This window comes from Rhinoderma darwinii, chromosome 5, assembly GCF_050947455.1.
Source record: "Rhinoderma darwinii isolate aRhiDar2 chromosome 5, aRhiDar2.hap1, whole genome shotgun sequence".
NCBI classification, from domain to species: domain Eukaryota; kingdom Metazoa; phylum Chordata; class Amphibia; order Anura; family Rhinodermatidae; genus Rhinoderma; species Rhinoderma darwinii.
In genome coordinates this window covers 339,817,546-339,839,358 of record NC_134691.1, presented here as the reverse complement: position 1 = coordinate 339,839,358, position 21,813 = coordinate 339,817,546, and positions in this window count along the sequence as shown.

Genomic DNA, 21,813 nt, shown 5'->3' with positions numbered 1-21,813 from the left:
TCACGTGAATGATGTTTGTATGGGGGTTTGCGTGGAAAGGTTATTAAGTTATAATTATTTATTTGGTATTTTGTTGATGGTATTTATTAATGCGAGTGTTTTTTCTGTTTTGTTAATAATATGGCTGCTGTGGCCAATTCATTGCAGCTCTAAGTCTCAGTGTCTTCATTTGGTGGAAGAAAGGTAAAGGAGTTGGAAATGTTACACGCAGTTATTGTTTTGAGGGTTACGAAGCCGTACTCAGTTTGTCCCACAGTCATGCACTTCATACACATAGATACCAGATACTGGTGGGTGACCGGCTCCTGCAGCTTTATGCGTCCTACCCTATGGCTGGAATATTGTACTGAACAAGCACTTTTGCCACCTGAGGACCTTCCTGAACTTGTTCAAAGAATCAACCATCACAACATCCTGTGGCGAAGAGTTCCATAGTGTGACTGCTCTTACAGTAGAGGTTCCATAGTGTGACTGCTCTTACAGTAGAGGTTCCATAGTGTGACTGCTCTTACAGTAGAGGTTCCATAGTGTGACTGCTCTTACAGCAGAGGTTCCATAGTGTGACTGCTCTTACAGTAGAGGTTCCATAGTGTGACTGCTCTTAAAGTAGAGGGTCCATAGCGTGACTGCTCTTACAGTAGAGGTTCCATAGTGTGACTGCTCTTACAGTAGAGGTTCCATAGTATGACTGCTCTTACAGTAGAGGTTCCATAGTGTGACTGCTCTTACAGTAGAGGTTCCATAGTGTGACTGCTCTTACAGTAGAGGTTCCATAGTATGACTGCTCTTACAGTGGAGGCTCCATAGTGTGACCGCTCTTACAGTAGAGGTTCCATAGTGTGACTGCTCTTACAGTACAGGTTTCATAGTGTGACTGCTCTTACAGTAGAGGTTCCATAGTGTGACTGCTCTTACAGTAGAGGCTCCATAGTGTGACTGCTCTTACAGTGGAGGTTCCATAGTGTGACTGCTCGTACAGTAGAGGCTCCATAGTGTGACTGCTCTTACAGTAGAGGTTCCATTGTGTGACTTCTCTTACAGTAGAGGTTCCATAGTGTGACTGCTCTTACAGTGGAGGCTCCATAGTGTGACTGCTCTTACAGTAGAGGCTCCATAGTGTGACTGCTCTTACAGTAGAGGTTCCATAGTGACTGCTCTTACAGTAGAGGTTCCATAGTGTGACTGCTCTTACAGTAGAGGTTCCATAGTGTGACCGCTCTTACAGTAGAGGTTCCATAGTGTGACTGCTCTTACAGTAGAGGTTCCATAGTGTGACTGCTCTTACAGTAAAAGTTCCATAGTGTGACTGCTCTTACAGTAGAGGTTCCATAGTGTGACTGCTCTTACAGTAGAGTTCTATATTGTGACTGCTCTTACAGTAGAGATTTCCATAGTGTGACTGCTCTTACAGTAGAGGTTCCATAGTGTGACTGCTTTTACAGTAGAGGTTCCATAGTGTGACTGCTCTTACAGTAGAGGTTCCATAGTGTGACTGCTCTTACAGTAGAGGTTCCATAGTGTGACTGCTCTTACAGTAGAGGTTCCATAGTGTAAAGAATAAGGCACTGTGCAAACTGGCGGCATGGTTTTCAATGTTACAGGATCTGACGGATTGTTATGATCCACCATTCCATTTGACGGAGCTGTTATGGTCAGCAGCGATCATGTATTACATGGTCATCCATTTATTTGAACTAGAATGGTGTCAGATCACATTTCCCTTGCAGTGATGTGTATATGACTGCAGTTTCTCCCAGCAATAACAGCTGATCATAGGGGGTTAAATGCAAGCAGACGTCTACCCCTTTAATGCTTATAAAATATTATTAGTGTGTACACAATAAGGAAGGCTGGAGATACTTACTGCTCTTAAAGTAGAGGGTCCATAGCGTGACTGCTCTTACAGTAGAGGTTCCATAGTGTGACTGCTCTTACAGTAGAGGTTCCATAGTATGACTGCTCTTACAGTAGAGGTTCCATAGTGTGACTGCTATTACAATAAAAGTTCCATAGTGTGACTGCTATTACAGTAGAGGGTTCCATAGTGTGACTGATCTTACAGTAGAGGTTCCATAGTGTGACTGCTCTTACAGTAGAGGTTCCATAGTGCGACTGCTCTTACAGTAGAGGTTACATAGTGTGACTGCTCTTACAGTAGAGTTCTATATTGTGACTGCTCTTACAGTAGAGAGTTCCATAGTGTGACTGCTCTTACAGTAGAGGTTCCATAGTGTGACTGCTTTTACAGTAGAGGTTCCATAGTGTGACTGCTCTTACAGTAGAGGTTCCATAGTGTGACTGCTCTTACAGTAGAGGTTTCATAGTGTGACTGCTCTTACAGTAGAGGCTCCATAGGGTAGAGGGTTTTATAGTGTGACTGTAGTTTTACATTCTCCACCTCTTCCATTGTAGTATTATATTCTCCTCCTCTGTAGTATTACATTATCTTCCTCCGTAGTATTATATTATCCTCCTCTGTGGTATTATATTCTCCTCCTCTGTAGTATTATATTCTCCTCTTCTGTAGTATTATGTTATCCTCCTCTGTAGTATTACATTCTCCTCCTCTGTAGTATTATATTCTCCTGCTCTGTAGTATTACATTATCCTCCTCTGTAGTATTATATTATCCTCCTCTGTAGTATTACATTCTCCTCCTCTGTAGTATTATATTATCCTCCTCTGTAGTATTATATTATCCTCCTCTGTAGTATTATATTCTCCTCCTCTGTAGTATTATGTTATCCTCCTCTGTAGTATTATATTCTCCTCCTCTGTAGTATTATATTCTCCTCCTCTGTAGTATTATATTCTCCTCCTCTGTAGTATTATATTCTCCTCCTCTGTAGTATTATATTCTCCTCCTCTGTAGTATTACATTCTCCTCCTCTGTAGTATTATATTCTCCTCCTCTGTAGTATTATATTCTCCTCCTCTGTAGTATTATATTCTCCTCCTCTGTAGTATTATATTCTCCTCCTCTGTAGTATTACATTATCCTCCTCTGTAGTATTATATTATCCTCCTCTGTAGTATTACATTCTCCTCCTCTGTAGTATTACATTATCCTCCTCTGTAGTATTACATTCTCCTCCTCTGTAGTATTATATTCTCCTCCTCTGTAGTATTACATTATCCTCCTCTGTAGTGTCACATTCTCTTCCTCTGTAGTATTATATTCTCCTCCTCTGTAGTATTACATTATCCTCCTCTGTAGTATTACATTCTCCTCCTCTGTAGTATTATATTCTCCTCCTCTGTAGTATTACATTATCCTCCTCTGTAGTATTATATTATCCTCCTCTGTAGTATTACATTCTCCTCCTCTGTAGTATTACATTATCCTCCTCTGTAGTATTACATTCTCCTCCTCTGTAGTATTATATTCTCCTCCTCTGTAGTATTACATTATCCTCCTCTGTAGTGTCACATTCTCTTCCTCTGTAGTATTATATTCTCCTCCTCTGTAGTATTACATTATCCTCCTCCGTAGTATTACATTCTCCTCCTCTGTAGTATTATATTCTCCTCCTCTGTAGTATTACATTATCCTCCTCTGTAGTGTCACATTCTCCTCCTCTGTAGTATTATATTCTCCTCCTCTGTAGTATTACATTCTCCTCCTCTGTAGTATTATATTCTCCTCCTCTGTAGTATTACATTATCCTCCTCTGTAGTATTATATTCTCCTCTTCTGTAGTATTACATTCTCCTCCTCTGTAGTATTATATTCTCCTCCTCTGTAGTATTACATTATCCTCCTCTGTAGTGTCACATTCTCCTCCTCTGTAGTATTACATTCTCCTCCTCTGTAGTATTACATTATCCTCCTCTGTAGTATTATATTATCCTCCTCTGTAGTATTACATTATCCTCCTCTGTAGTATTATATTCTCCTCCTCTGTAGTATTATATTCTCCTCCTCTGTAGTATTACATTATCCTCCTCTGTAGTATTATATTCTCCTCCCCTGTAGTATTATATTCTCCTCCTCTGTAGTATTATATTCTCCTCCTCTGTAGTATTATATTATACTCCTCTGTAGTATTACATTATCCTCCTCTGTAGTATTATATTCTCCTCCTCTGTAGTATTATATTATCCTCCTCTGTAGTATTACATTCTCCTCCTCTGTAGTATTATATTCTCCTCCCCTGTAGTATTATATTCTCCTCCTCTGTAGTATTATATTCTCCTCCTCTGTAGTATTATATTCTCCTCCTCTGTAGTATTATATTCTCCTCCTCTGTAGTATTACATTCTCCTCCTCTGTAGTATTACATTATCCTCCTCTGTAGTATTATATTCTCCTCTTCTGTAGTATTACATTATCCTCCTCTGTAGTATTACATTATCCTCCTCTGTAGTATTATATTCTCCTCTTCTGTAGTATTATATTCTCCTCCTCTGTAGTATTATATTCTCCTCCTCTGTAGTATTACATTATCCTCCTCTGTAGTATTACATTCTCCTCCTCTGTAGTATTATATTCTCCTCCTCTGTAGTATTACATTCTCCTCCTCTGTAGTGTCACATTCTCCTCCTCTGTAGTATTATATTCTACGCCTCTGTAGTATTACATTATCCTCCTCTGTAGTATTACATTCTCCTCCTCTGTAGTATTATATTCTCCTCCTCTGTAGTATTACATTCTCCTCCTCTGTAGTGTCACATTCTCCTCCTCTGTAGTATTATATTCTCCTCCTCTGTAGTATTACATTCTCCTCCTCTGTAGTATTATATTCTCCTCCTCTGTAGTATTACATTATCCTCCTCTGTAGTATTACATTCTCCTCCTCTGTAGTATTACATTCTCCTCCTCTGTAGTATTATATTCTCCTCCTCTGTAGTATTATATTATCCTCCTCTGTAGTATTATATTATCCTCCTCTGTAGTATTACATTATCCTCCTCTGTAGTATTACATTATCTCCTCTGTAGTGTCACATTCTCCTCCTCTGTAGTATTACATTCTCCTCCTCTGTAGTATTACATTATCCTCCTCTGTAGTATTATATTATCCTCCTCTGTAGTATTACATTATCCTCCTCTGTAGTATTATATTCTCCTCCTCTGTAGTATTATATTCTCCTCCTCTGTAGTATTATATTCTCCTCCTCTGTAGTATTATATTATCCTCCTCTGTAGTATTACATTATCCTCCTCTGTAGTATTATATTCTCCTCCTCTGTAGTATTATATTCTCCTCCCCTGTAGTATTATATTCTCCTCCTCTGTAGTATTACATTATCCTCCTCTGTAGTATTACATTATCCTCCTCTGTAGTATTACATTCTCCTCCTCTGTAGTATTACATTCTCCTCCCCTGTAGTATTATATTCTCCTCCTCTGTAGTATTACATTATCCTCCTCTGTAGTGTCACATTCTCCTCCTCTGTAGTATTATATTATCCTCCTCTGTAGTATTACATTATCCTCCTCTGTAGTATTACATTCTCCTCCTCTGTAGTATTATATTCTCCTCCTCTGTAGTATTACATTCTCCTCCTCTGTAGTATTACATTATCCTCCTCTGTAGTATTATATTATCCTCCTCTGTAGTATTACATTATCCTCCTCTGTAGTATTATATTCTCCTCCTCTGTAGTATTACATTATCCTCCTCTGTAGTATTACATTATCCTCCTCTGTAGTATTATATTATCCTCCTCTGTAGTGTCACATTCTCCTCCTCTGTAGTATTACATTATCCTCCTCTGTAGTATTATATTCTCCTCCTCTGTAGTATTACATTATCCTCCTCTGTAGTATTATATTATCCCCCTCTGTAGTATTACATTATCCTCCTCTGTAGTATTACATTCTCCTCCTCTGTAGTATTACATTATCCTCCTCTGTAGTATTACATTATCCTCCTCTGTAGTATTACATTATCCTCCTCTGTAGTATTACATTATCCTCCTCTGTAGTATTACATTATCCTCCTCTGTAGTATTATATTATCCTCCTCTGTAGTATTATATTCTCCTCCTCTGTAGTATTACATTCTCCTCCTCTGTAGTATTATATTCTCCTCCTCTGTAGTATTACATTATCCTCCTCTGTAGTATTACATTCTCCTCCTCTGTAGTATTATATTCTCCTCCTCTGTTGCATTACATTCTCCTCCTCTGTAGTATTATATTATCCTCCTCTGTAGTATTATATTCTCCTCCTCTGTAGTATTATATTCTCCTCTTCTGTAGTATTATATTCTCCTCCTCTGTAGTATTACATTATCCTCCTCTGTAGTATTATATTCTCCTCCTCTGTAGTATTACATTCTCCTCCTCTGTAGTATTATATTATCCTCCTCTGTAGTATTACATTCTCCTCCTCTGTAGTATTACATTATCCTCCTCTGTAGTATTATATTCTCCTCCTCTGTAGTATTATATTCTCCTCCTCTGTAGTATTACATTATCCTCCTCTGTAGTATTATATTCTCCTCTTCTGTAGTATTACATTATCCTCCTCTGTAGTATTATATTCTCCTCCTCTGTAGTATTACATTCTCCTCCTCTGTAGTATTACATTCTCCTCCTCTGTAGTATTATATTCTCCTCCTCTGTAGTATTACATTATCCTCCTCTGTAGTATTATATTCTCCTCTTCTGTAGTATTACATTATCCTCCTCTGTAGTATTATATTCTCCTCCTCTGTAGTATTACATTCTCCTCCTCTGTAGTATTACATTCTCCTCCTCTGTAGTATTACATTCTCCTCCTCTGTAGTATTATATTCTCCTCCTCTGTAGTATTACATTCTCCTCCTCTGTAGTATTATATTATCCTCCTCTGTAGTATTATATTCTCCTCCTCTGTAGTATTACATTCTCCTCCTCTGTAGTATTACATTATCCTCCTCTGTAGTATTATATTATCCTCCTCTGTAGTATTACATTATCCTCCTCTGTAGTATTATATTATCCTCCTCTGTAGTATTACATTATCATCCTCTGTAGTATTACATTATCCTCCTCTGTAGTATTATATTCTCCTCCTCTGTGTTGATTACTTTACAGAGCTTAGTATCATCTGCAAATACTGAAATTATACTCTGTAATCCCTCTACAAGGACATTAATAAACATTTTAAAATGAAGAGGGTCCAATACTGCCCCCTGTGGAACCCCACTGGTAACTGTGACACACTCTGAGGATTTACCAATTATTAACCGATTAAGGACTAGGCTGTTTTACAGCTAAATGACCAGAGCAAATTTCACAATTTTGCTATGCGCTTCTTTAGATGACTATAACTCAGCAGGTGAATAAAGTTCATCTTTGAATTTTACACTCTTTTTAAAGGACAGATAGGGCTTTGTTTTAGTGGCATTTGTCAGTATATATCATTTTTATTTTTTTACCTAAAGTGGGCAAAATTGGAAAAAAATGCAAGAATTTAGCAAATGCGTCAGTTTATACCAGCATTTTTCACACACGGTATAGACCACGGACAAAATTCATCTCCTTTCACATTCTGCCACTTCTCCCGTGCATGGGGATACCAAATATGTGTGCCTTATTCACTGTGCGGGCATGTGCCAGGGCTTGGCATAAAGGGAGGCTTTTTGGCCTTTTCGGTCCAGGAATTTTGCATTTGACTTTATAGACGCATACGGTTTTCTTGGGGGGCCTAATGCTGCTGAAAGAGTAGAAACACCCCATAAATTACTTCATTCACACAAGTAGACCCCACAAGGTTTTCTTCAAGGGGTTTATGATATTTTTAGACAGTCCAGTTTTCTTCTGAAAGTTTCTTGAATAAGATGGATCAAAATAAAATTAGCAATTTTTTAGCAATTGCGTCAGTTTATACCAGCATTTTTCACACACAGTATAGACCACGGACAAAATTAATCTCCGTTCACATTCTTCCACTTCTCCTGAGCATGGGGATACCAAATATGTGGGCCTTATTATCACATAGAGAAGTAGGAGGGCGGACGATAGAAGAAGCTAATTTCACAAATCGCTTTTTTTCAAAGCTGGTTTTACAAAACTCAACAGAGTTTCTATAACACGTCCAAAATATCTGCTCTTGAAGCAGAAATCCCAAAATATTCATCTAGGGGTATAATGGGAATTCATCTTTTGGGGTTTTCTAAAATAAGAAATTGCAGGTTTATGCGCATGGAGCTCTCCAGCAGATGAACTTTAGAGAATATGCAAACATGACATCCACCCCCCACCCATTCCCTCCCTCACCCTTGGAGTAAAACCAGGGGAAAAATAAAAAAGTTATGTAGGGCAAATATATTTTCAACGAATTAACTAAAATCTAATAATTCAGAACAGTGTGGTATTTTTTAAAACATGGCTCAATGCACAGGCCTGGTTGTGAGGGACATGAGGGACAGAAATATCGGGAATCTTTGCGGTGCCCGTCTTTTCTGCAGACGCGGCACCTTTTCTGGGGGTTGCTTCTGGTTGGTGTTGGGGGAATCCGACTGATGAAGTGTCTTTCAGTCAGTCGCGTGACATCCTCAGACTGGGGGCATTCTCGGGTGTCCTGAACATCAAATATGAGGCCTTCAATAATTTTTTCCTGGAAATCCAGGTATGTGTCTCTGCCTCTGTCTTTTTTGTAGAGCACGAATGAGTTGTGGATTTGCCACCTGTAACAAATAAATGGCCACTTTTTTGTACCAGGTTTTAGTTTTGCGTTTTACTAAATAGGGCTGTAAAACCTGGTCGCTTAAATCCACCCCCCCATGTACTTGTTATATTCGGACACGCTCACTGGTTTGTGCTTGTCCGATGTTGCCCCCCTTTCCCTCACTGCCACTGTTCCTGCGGTATGAATCGTGCTTAGCACACATATGTCTTTGCGATCCCTGAACTTGACCGCCAGCAATTCCTCAGATGCATAAGCACAGGAGTCCCCCTTTACCATGCGCTTCCCCACTAATTGCTGTGGAAAACCAATTCGGTTTTTGCGCATGGTACCACATGCCCCAGTCCTTGCAGCATGCAAATGCCTAAACAGGGGCACACTGGAATAAAAATTATCACAGTACAGGTGGTACCCCTTGTGAAGCAGAGGCTGCATGATCTCCCACACGATCTTACTGCTGGTGGAAAGATCAGGGGGGCATCCAGGAACATTTATTGAGCGGTCCCGCCCTTCATAAATCCTGAAGGCGGTGGTATATCCTGACCCGCTTTCACACAATTTGTAGAGCTTAACGCCATATCTTGCCCTTTTGGAAGGTAGATATTGGCGAAAGCTAAGTCTGCCATGAAAGTTGAGGAGGGATTCGTCCACACTTACATTCTGCTCAGGGTGTAGAGTTGCAGAAATAAATTATTCAGGGAATTTATTAGCGGTCTTATTTTGAACAACCGATCCCGGTTTGCATCGGTACTTGGGGGGGCCTGTGCGTTGTCATTGAAGTGGAGGAACCTCATTATTGTCTCATAACGAGACCTGGGCATTACTGCAGAATATACTGGGGTGGCTTGGGCGGGTCTTGTTGACCAGTAAGACCTAATGGAGGGCTTTTTGACAATACCCATATTTAGGATGAGCCCCAAAAAATGTTTTAATTCCTGCATATTGATGGGCGTCCAATCTCTGGCATGGGTGGATGAAGGTTTCTGCCTTATATATTGAGTGGCATATAAATTTGTTTCGTGGACAATCTGATTTAGGATGTCGTCCGTTATAAATAAATGGAAGTAATCCATTTGGACAAAATTTGTATTGTCCACGGTTATGCCAGGAGTGGCAGTAAATCCGTGGATTCTAGGCCCAAAAGATGGGGCAGGTGCCCATACAAGAGCCTGGACTGGAGGGACCAGGCTGTCCCGTGCTACAGCGCTTCTTGGCCCTGCGCTTTCATGTTCTGCAGTTTCAACTGCATCAGGGACAACGTCCCCTGAAGATGAACCTGAAGTGACGCTGTCATCGTCACTGCCCAAAACAGGTTCCATCTCTGACGCCATCTCTGATGCGGTCTCCGACTCAGACCACAGCATGGCGTATGCCTCCTCGGCGCTAAACAACTTCCTCGCCATAACGTAACTAACACTAACTAAACAAATTTTTTTATTTATTTTTTATAAAACACACAAACTAACTGCTATATATATCTACACTACCGCTAACAAAAAAATAAACCGCTATTGCTATATATATTATATATATGTGGATATATATATAATTATATACTCCCTACCTGCCTATTCTAATAGAATAAAGGATAGAAAGGTAGATAGAAAAAAAGATAGATGGATAGATAGATTGTATAGATAGATAGAAATCTATCTATACAGAGAATGTTTTAGAGTGTAACTGTATTTTTTTGTAACTGTAACTGTAATCTTCTGGCAGCAATTCTCCCGAGTCTCTTCTTCTCCTCAAACTGAAACAATGTTTGAGGAGAAGAAAAGAGGCAGGAGATTTACTGCCAGAAAAGTCAAAATAAAACAAATGTGGTCGCTGTGATAGGTTTTCACAGCGACCACATGTTCAGGGACCATCAGATTGGTCCATGATACTCTGCCCAGTGCCCAGAGCTGTTGGTAACAGCGTGGGCACAGGGCTGTGTGCACGCGATCGCGTGCACACTGTTTTATATGCAGAAATGCATGTGATCGCTGTGATTGGTTGTCACAGCGATCACATGTTCAGGGGCCAAAAGATTGGCCCCTGACATTCTGCCCAGTGCCCATGGCTGTTAGCAACAGCCAGGGCACAGAGCTGTGTGCACGCGATCGCGCGTGCACAGTCTCTGAAGTGCCGCCGTAATTAGTCTATACGGCGGACTTCAGAGACCCTGACCGCTGGCCGTATATATACAGCCAGCGGTCGGGAACCTGTTAACCACCCTCTGTTTTCTACTAAGCCAGTTGTTAACCCAATTACACATAATTTCCTCCAGTCCCAGCAATTTCATTATATATATTAATCTTTTATACAGCACAGTATCAAACGCCTTTGAAAAGTCTAGATACACCAAATCCACAGTCTTACCCAGGTCCAGTCTATATATACAACATCCACAGCCTTACTCAGGTCCAGTCTATATACACAACATCCACAGCCTTACTCAGGTCCAGTCTATATACACAACATTAACAGCCTTACCCAGGTCCAGTCTAGATACACAACATCCATAGCCTTACCCAGCTCCAGTCTATATACACAACATCCACAGCCTTACTCAGGTCCAGTCTATATACACAACATCCACAGCCTTACTCCGGTCCAGTCTATATATACAACATCCACAGCCTTACTCGGGTCCAGTCTAGAAACACCACATCTACAGCCTTACCCAGGTCCAGTCTTTATACGCAACATCCACAGCCTTACCCAGGTCCAGTCTATATATATACAACATCCACAGCCTTACTCAGGTCCAGTCTATATACACAACATCCACAGCCTTACTCAGGTCCAGTCTAGAAACACCACATCTACAGCCTTACCCAGGTCCAGTCTTTATACGCAACATCCACAGCCTTACCCAGGTCCAGTCTACATGCACCACATCCACAGCCTTACCCAGGTCCAGTCTATATACACAACATCCACAGCCTTACCCAGTTCCAGTCTAGATACACCACATCCACAGCCTTACCCAGACCCAGCCTAGATACACCACATCCATAGCCTTACCCAGGTCCAGTCTATATACACCACATCCACAGCCTTACCCAGGTCCAGTCTAGATACACCACATCCACAGCCTTACCCAGGTCCAGTCTATATACACAACATTAACAGCCTTACCCAGGTCCAGTCTAGATACACAACATCCACAGCCTTACCCAGGTCCAGTTTATATACACAACATTAACAGCCTTACCCAGGTCCAGTCTAGATACACAACATCCATAGCCTTACCCAGCTCCAGCCTAGATACACCAAATTTACAGCATGACCTATGTTCAGTCTAGATACACCACATCCACAGTCTTACCCAGCTCCAGCCTAGATACACTTTACATTTACAGCATTACCCAGGTCCAGTCTATATACACCACATCCACGGCCTTACCAAGGTCCAGTCTAGATACCTTACATCCACAGCCTTATCCAGGTCCAATTTAGATACACCACATACACAGCCTTACCCAGATCCAGTCTAGAAACAACACATCAACAGCCTTACCCAAGTCCAGTCTACATACACCACATCCACAGCCTTACCCAGGTCTAGTCTAGATACACAACATCCACAGCCTTACCCAGGTCTATTCTAGATACACCACATCCACAGCCTTACCCAGACCCAGACTAGATACACCACATCCATAGCCTTACACAGCTCCAGCCTATATATACCACATGTACAGCATTACCCAGGTCCAGTCTAGATATACAATATCCACAGCCTCACCCAGGTCCAGCCTAGATACGCAACATTCACAGCCTTACTCTGCTGCAGTCATACACTAAATCCACAGCCTTACCCAGGTCCAGCGTAGATATACCACATCCACACGCTTACTCAGGTCCAGTCTAGATAGACCACATCCACAGCCTTACCCAGGTCCTTTCTAGATACACCACATCCACAGCCATACCCAGGTCCTTTCTAGATACACCAAATCCACAGTCTTACCCAGGTCCAGTCTATATATACAACATCCACAGCCTTACTCAGGTCCAGTCTATATACACAACATCCACAGCCTTACTCAGGTCCAGTCTATATACACAACATCCACAGCCTTACTCAGGTCCAGTCTATATACACAACATCCACAGCCTTACTCGGGTCCAGTCTAGAAACACCACATCTACAGCCTTACCCAGGTCCAGTCTTTATACGCAACATCCACAGCCTTACCCAGGTCCAGTCTACATACACCACATCCACAGCCTTACCCAGGTCCAGTCTATATACACAACATCCACAGCCTTACCCAGTTCCAGTCTAGATACACCACATCCACAGCCTTACCCAGACTCAGCCTAGATACACCACATCCATAGCCTTACCCAGGTCCAGTCTATATACACCACATCCACAGCCTTACCCAGGTCCAGTCTAGATACACCACATCCACAGCCTTACCCAGGTCCAGTCTATATACACAACATTAACAGCCTTACCCAGGTCCAGTCTAGATACACAACATTCCACAGCCTTACCCAGGTCCAGTTTATATACACAACATTAACAGCCTTACCCAGGTCCAGTCTAGATACACAACATCCATAGCCTTACCCAGCTCCAGCCTAGATACCACCAAATTTACAGCATGACCTATGTTCAGTCTAGATACACCACATCCACAGTCTTACCCAGCTCCAGCCTAGATACACTTTACATTTACAGCATTACCCAGGTCCAGTCTATATACACCACATCCACAGCCTTACCAAGGTCCAGTCTAGATACCTTACATCCACAGCCTTATCCAGGTCCAATTTAGATACACCACATACACAGCCTTACCCAGATCCAGTCTAGAAACAACACATCAACAGCCTTACCCAAGTCCAGTCTACATACACCACATCCACAGCCTTACCCAGGTCTAGTCTAGATACACAACATCCACAGCCTTACCCAGGTCTATTCTAGATACACCACATCCACAGCCTTACCCAGACCCAGACTAGATACACCACATCCATAGCCTTACACAGCTCCAGCCTATATATACCACATGTACAGCATTACCCAGGTCCAGTCTAGATATACAATATCCACAGCCTCACCCAGGTCCAGCCTAGATACGCAACATTCACAGCCTTACTCTGCTGCAGTCATACACTAAATCCACAGCCTTACCCAGGTCCAGCGTAGATATACCACATCCACACGCTTACTCAGGTCCAGTCTAGATAGACCACATCCACAGCCTTACCCAGGTCCTTTCTAGATACACCACATCCACAGCCATACCCAGGTCCTTTCTAGATACACCAAATCCACAGTCTTACCCAGGTCCAGTCTATATATACAACATCCACAGCCTTACTCAGGTCCAGTCTATATACACAACATCCACAGCCTTACTCAGGTCCAGTCTATATACACAACATCCACAGCCTTACTCAGGTCCAGTCTATATACACAACATCCACAGCCTTACTCGGGTCCAGTCTAGAAACACCACATCTACAGCCTTACCCAGGTCCAGTCTTTATACACAACATCCACAGCCTTACCCAGGTCCAGTCTATATATATATATATATATATATATATATATATACAACATCCACAGCCTTATTCAGGTCCAGTCTATATACACAACATCCACAGCCTTACTCAGGTCCAGTCTATATACACAACATCCACAGCCTTACTCGGGTCCAGTCTAGAAACACCACATCTACAGCCTTACCCAGGTCCAGTCTTTATACGCAACATCCACAGCCTTACCCAGGTCCAGTCTATATATATACAACATCCACAGCCTTACTCAGGTCCAGTCTATATACACAACATCCAAAGCCTTACTCAGGTCCAGTCTATATACACAACATCCACAGCCTTACTCAGGTCCAGTCTATATACACAACATCCACAGCCTTACTCAGGTCCAGTCTATATACACAACATCCACAGCCTTACTCGGGTCCAGTCTAGAAACACCACATCTACAGCCTTACCCAGGTCCAGTCTTTATACGCAACATTCACAGCCTTACCCAGGTCCAGTCTATATATATACAACATCCACAGCCTTACTCAGGTCCAGTCTATATACACAACATCCACAGCCTTACTCAGGTCCAGTCTATATACACAACATCCACAGCCTTACTCAGGTCCAGTCTAGAAACACCACATCCACAGCCTTACTCAGGTCCAGTCTATACACAACATCCACAGCCTTACTCAGGTCCAGTCTATATACACAACATCCACAGCCTTACTCAGGTCCAGTCTATATACACAACATCCACAGCCTTACTCGGGTCCAGTCTAGAAACACCACATCTACAGCCTTACCCAGGTCCAGTCTTTATACGCAACATCCACAGCCTTACCCAGGTCCAGTCTATATATATATACAACATCCACAGCCTTACTCAGGTCCAGTCTATATACACAACATCCACAGCCTTACTCAGGTCCAGTCTAGAAACACCACATCCACAGCCTTACCCAGGTCCAGTCTTTATACGCAACATCCACAGCCTTACCCAGGTCCAGTCTACATACACCACATCCACAGCCTTACCCAGGTCCAGTCTATATACACAACATCCACAGCCTTACCCAGGTCCAGTCTAGATACACCACATCCACAGCCTTACCCAGACCCAGCCTAGATACACCACATCCATAGCCTTACCCAGGTCCAGTCTAGATACACAACATCCACAGCCTTACCCAGGTCCAGTCTATATACACAACATTAACAGCCTTACCCAGGTCCAGTCTAGATACACAACATCCATAGCCTTACCCAGCTCCAGCCTAGATACACCAAATTTACAGCATGACCTATGTTCAGTCTAGATACACCACATCCACAGTCTTACCCAGCTCCAGCCTAGATACCTTACATCCACAGCCTTATCCAGGTCCAATTTAGATACACCACATACACAGCCTTACCCAGATCCAGTCTAGAAACAACACATCCACAGCCTTACCCAAGTCCAGTCTACATACACCACATCCACAGCCTTACCCAGGTCTAGTCTGGATACACAACATCCACAGCCTTACCCAGGTCTATTCTAGATACACAACATCCACAGCCTTACCCAGACCCAGACTAGATACACCACATCCATAGCCTTACACAGCTCCAGCCTATATACACCACATGTACAGCATTACCCAGGTCCAGTCTAGATATACAATATCCGCAGCCTCACCCAGGTCCAGCCTAGATACGCAACATTCACAGCCTTACTCTGCTGCAGTCATACACTAAATCCACAGCCTTACCCAGGTCCAGCCTAGATATACCACATCCACACCCTTACTCAGGTCCAGTCTAGATAGACCACATCCACAGCCTTACCCAGGTCCTTTCTAGATACACCACATCCACAGCCATACCCAGGTCCTTTCTAGATACATCACATCCACAGCCTGATCCAGCCTAGATACACCACATCCACAGCCTTACCCAGGTCCAGTTTAGATACACCACATCCACAGCCTTACTCAGGTCCAGTCTAGATACATCACATCCACAGCCTTACTCAGGTCCAGTCTAGATACACAACATCCACAGCCTTACCCAGGTCCATTCTATATACACCACATCCACAGCCTTACCCAGGTCCAGTCTAGATACATCACATCCACAGCCTTACCCAGGTCCAGTCTAGATACACCACATCCACAGCCTTACCCAGGTCCAGCCTAGATACACTACATCCACAGCCTGATCCAGCCTAGATACACCACATCCACAGCCTTACCCAGGCCCAGCCTAGAAACACCACATCCATAGCCTTACCCAGCTCCAGCCTATATACACAACATCCACAGCCTTACCCAGGTCCAGTCTAAATACACCACATCTACAGCCTTACACAGGTCCTTTCTAGATACACCACATCCACAGCCTTACCCAGGTCCAGTCTAGATACACCACATCCACAGCCTTACCCAGGTCCAGCCTAGATACACTATATCCACAACCTGGCCCAGCCTAGATACACCACATCCACAGCCTTACCCAGGCCCAGCCTAGATACACCACATCCATAGCCTTACCCAGCTCCAGCCTATATACACAACATCCACAGCCTTACCCAGGTCCAGTCTAGATACACCACATCCACAGCCTTACCCAGGTCCAGTGTAGATACATCACATCCATAGCCTTACCCAGCTCCAGCCTATATACACAACATGTACAGCATTACCGAGGTCCAGTCTAGATATACAATATCCACAGCCTTACCCAGGTCCAACCTAGATACGCAACATCCACAGCTTTACTCTGCTGCAGTCTGGATACACTAAATCCACAGGCTTACCCAGGTCCAGCCTTGATACACCACATCCACAGCCTGATCCAGCCTAGATACACCACATCCACAGCCTTACCCAGGCCCAGCCTAGATACACCACATCCATAGCCTTACCCAGCTCCAGCCTATATACACAACATCCACAGCCTTACCCAGGTCCAGTCTAGATACACCACATCCACAGCCTTACCCAGGTCCAGTGTAGATACATCACATCCATAGCCTTACCCAGCTCCAGCCTATATACACAACATGTACAGCATTACCGAGGTCCAGTCTAGATATACAATATCCACAGCCTTACCCAGGTCCAACCTAGATACGCAACATCCACAGCTTTACTCTGCTGCAGTCTGGATACACTAAATCCACAGCCTTACCCAGGTCCAGCCTAGATACACCACATCCACAGCCTTACTAAGGTCCAGTCTAGATACACCACATCCACAGCCTTACCCAGGTCCAGCCTAGATACACCACATCCACAGCCTGATCCAGCCTAGATACACCACATCCACAGCCTGATCCAGCCTAGATACACCACATCCACAGCCTTACCCAGGTCCAGTCTAGATACACCACATCCACAGCCTTACTCAGGTCCAGTCTAGATACACCACATCCACAGCCTTACCCAGGTACAGTCTAGTTACACCACATCCACAACCTTACCCAGGTCCAGCCTAGATATACCACATCCACAGCCTGATCCAGTCTAGATACACCACATCCACAACCTTACCCAGGTCCAGCCTAGATACACCACATCCACAGCCTGATCCAGTCTAGATACACCACATCCACAGCCTTACCCAGTTCCAGCCTTTATACACCACATCCACAGCCTTACCCAGGTCCAGCCTAGATACACCACAGCCCCAGCCTTACCCAGGTCCAGTCTATATACACCACATCCACAGCCTTACCCAGGTCCAGTCTTTATACGCAACATCCACAGCCTTACCCAGGTCCAGCCTTGATACACCACATCCACAGCCTTACCCAGGTCCAGCCTAGATACACCACATCCACAGCCTTACCCAGGCCCAGCCTAGATACACCACATCCATAGCCTTACCCAGCTCCAGCCTATATACACAATATCCACAGCCTTACCCAGGTCCAGTCTAGATACACCACATCCACAGCCTTACCCAGGTCCAGTCTAGATACACCACATCCACAGCCTTACTAAGGTCCAGTCTAGATACACCACATCCACAGCCTTACCCAGGTCCAGCCTAGATACACCACATCCACAGCCTGATCCAGCCTAGATACACCACATCCACAGCCTTACCCAGGCCCAGCCTAGATACACCACATCCATAGCCTTACCCAGCTCCAGCCTATATACACAACATCCACAGCCTTACCCAGGTCCAGTCTAGATACACCACATCCACAGCCTTTCTCAGGTCCAGTCTAGATACACCACATCCACAGCCTTACCCAGGTACAGTCTAGTTACACCACATCCACAACCTTACCCAGGTCCAGCCTAGATATACCACATCCACAGCCTGATCCAGTCTAGATACACCACATCCACAACCTTACCCAGGTCCAGCCTAGATACACCACATCCACAGCCTGATCCAGTCTAGATACACCACATCCACAGCCTTACCCAGTTCCAGCCTTTATACACCACATGCACAGGCTTACCCAGGTCCAGCCTAGATACACCACAGCCCCAGCCTTACCCAGGTCCAGTCTATATACACCACATCCACAGCCTTACCCAGGTCCAGTCTTTATACGCAACATCCACAGCCTTACCCAGGTCCAGCCTTGATACACCACATCCACAGCCTTACCCAGGTCCAGCCTAGATACACCACATCCACAGCCTTACCCAGGCCCAGCCTAGATACACCACATCCATAGCCTTACCCAGCTCCAGCCTATATACACAATATCCACAGCCTTACCCAGGTCCAGTCTAGATACACCACATCCACAGCCTTACCCAGGTCCAGTCTAGATACACCACATCCACAGCCTTACTAAGGTCCAGTCTAGATACACCACATCCACAGCCTTACCCAGGTCCAGCCTAGATACACCACATCCACAGCCTGATCCAGCCTAGATACACCACATCCACAGCCTTACCCAGGCCCAGCCTAGATACACCACATCCATAGCCTTACCCAGCTCCAGCCTATATACACAACATCCACAGCCTTACCCAGGTCCAGTCTAGATACACCACATCCACAGCCTTACTCAGGTCCAGTCTAGATACACCACATCCACAACCTTACACAGGTCCTTTCTAGATACACCACATCCACAGCCTTACCTAGGTACAGTCTAGTTACACCACATCCACAACCTTACCCAGGTCCAGCCTAGATATACCACATCCACAGCCTGATCCAGTCTAGATACACCACATCCACAACCTTACCCAGGTCCAGCCTAGATACACCACATCCACAGCCTGATCCAGTCTAGATACACCACATCCACAGCCTTACCCAGGTCCAGCCTAGATACACCACAGCCCCAGCCTTACCCAGGTCCAGTCTATATACACCACATCCCCAGCCTTACCCAGGTCCAGTCTTTATACGCAACATCCACAGCCTTACCCAGGTCCAGCCTTGATACACCACATCCACAGCCTTACCCAGGTCCAGCCTAGATACACCACATCCATAGCCTTACCCAGCTCCAGCCTATATACACAACATCCACAGCCTTACCCAGGTCCAGTCTAGATACACCACATCCACAGCCTTACTCAGGTCCAGTCTATATACACCACATCCACAACCTTACCCAGGTCCTTTCTAGATACACCACATCCACAGCCTTACCTAGGTACAGTCTAGTTACACCACATCCACAACCTTACCCAGGTCCAGCCTAGATATACCACATCCACAGCCTGATCCAGTCTAGATACACCACATCCACAACCTTACCCAGGTCCAGCCTAGATACACCACATCCACAGCCTGATCCAGTCTAGATACACCACATCCACAGCCTTACCCAGTTCCAGCCTTGATACACCACATCCACAGCCTTACCCAGGTCCAGTCTATATACACCACATCCACAGCCTTACCCAGGTCCAGTCTTTATACGCAACATCCACAGCCTTACCCAGGTCCAGCCTTGATACACCACATCCACAGCCTTACCCAGGTCCAGCCTAGATACACCACATCCACAGCCTTACCCAGGCCCAGCCTAGATACACCACATCCATAGCCTTACCCAGCTCCAGCCTATATACACAATATCCACAGCCTTACCCAGGTCCAGTCTAGATACACCACATCCACAGCCTTACCCAGGTCCAGTCTAGATACACCACATCCACAGCCTTACTAAGGTCCAGTCTAGATACACCACATCCACAGCCTTACCCAGGTCCAGCCTAGATACACCACATCCACAGCCTGATCCAGCCTAGATACACCACATCCACAGCCTTACCCAGGCCCAGCCTAGATACACCACATCCATAGCCTTACCCAGCTCCAGCCTATATACACAACATCCACAGCCTTACCCAGGTCCAGTCTAGATACACCACATCCACAGCCTTACTCAGGTCCAGTCTAGATACACCACATCCACAACCTTACCCAGGTCCTTTCTAGATACACCACATCCACAGCCTTACCTAGGTACAGTCTAGTTACACCACATCCACAACCTTACCCAGGTCCAGCCTAGATATACCACATCCACAGCCTGATCCAGTCTAGATACACCACATCCACAACCTTACCCAGGTCCAGCCTAGATACACCACATCCACAGCCTGATCCAGTCTAGATACACCACATCCACAGCCTTACCCAGTTCCAGCCTTGATACACCACATCCACAGCCTTACCCAGGTCCAGCCTAGATACACCACAGCCCCAGCCTTACCCAGGTCCAGTCTATATACACCACATCCCCAGCCTTACCCAGGTCCAGTCTTTATACGCAACATCCACAGCCTTACCCAGGTCCAGCCTTGATACACCACATCCACAGCCTTACCCAGGTCCAGCCTAGATACACCACATCCATAGCCTTACCCAGCTCCAGCCTATATACACAACATCCACAGCCTTACCCAGGTCCAGTCTAGATACACCACATCCACAGCCTTACTCAGGTCCAGTCTAGATACACCACATCCACAACCTTACCCACGTCCTTTCTAGATACACCACATCCACAGCCTTACCTAGGTACAGTCTAGTTACACCACATCCACAACCTTACCCAGGTCCAGCCTAGATATACCACATCCACAGCCTGATCCAGTCTAGATACACCACATCCACAACCTTACCCAGGTCCAGCCTAGATACACCACATCCACAGCCTGATCCAGTCTAGATACACCACATCCACAGCCTTACCCAGTTCCAGCCTTGATACACCACATCCACAGCCTTACCCAGGTCCAGCCTAGATACACCACAGCCCCAGCCTTACCCAGGTCCAGTCTATATACACCACATCCCCAGCCTTACCCAGGTCCAGTCTTTATACGCAACATCCACAGCCTTACCCAGGTCCAGCCTTGATACACCACATCCAAAGCCTTACCCAGGTCCAGCCTAGATACACTACATCCACAGCCTGATCCAGCCTAGATACACCACATCCACAGCCTTACCCAGGCCCAGCCTAGATACGCCACATCCATAGCCTTACCCAGCTCCAGCCTATATACACAATATCCACAGCCTTACCCAGGCCCAGTCTAGATACACCACATCCACAGCCTTACCCAGGTCCAGTCTAGATACACCACATCCACAGCCTTACCCAGGTCCAGTCTAGATACACCACATCCACAGCCTTACAGGTTTAGTCTAGATACACAACATCCACAGCAATACCCAGGTTGAGTCTAGAACTTACCTCCTCAT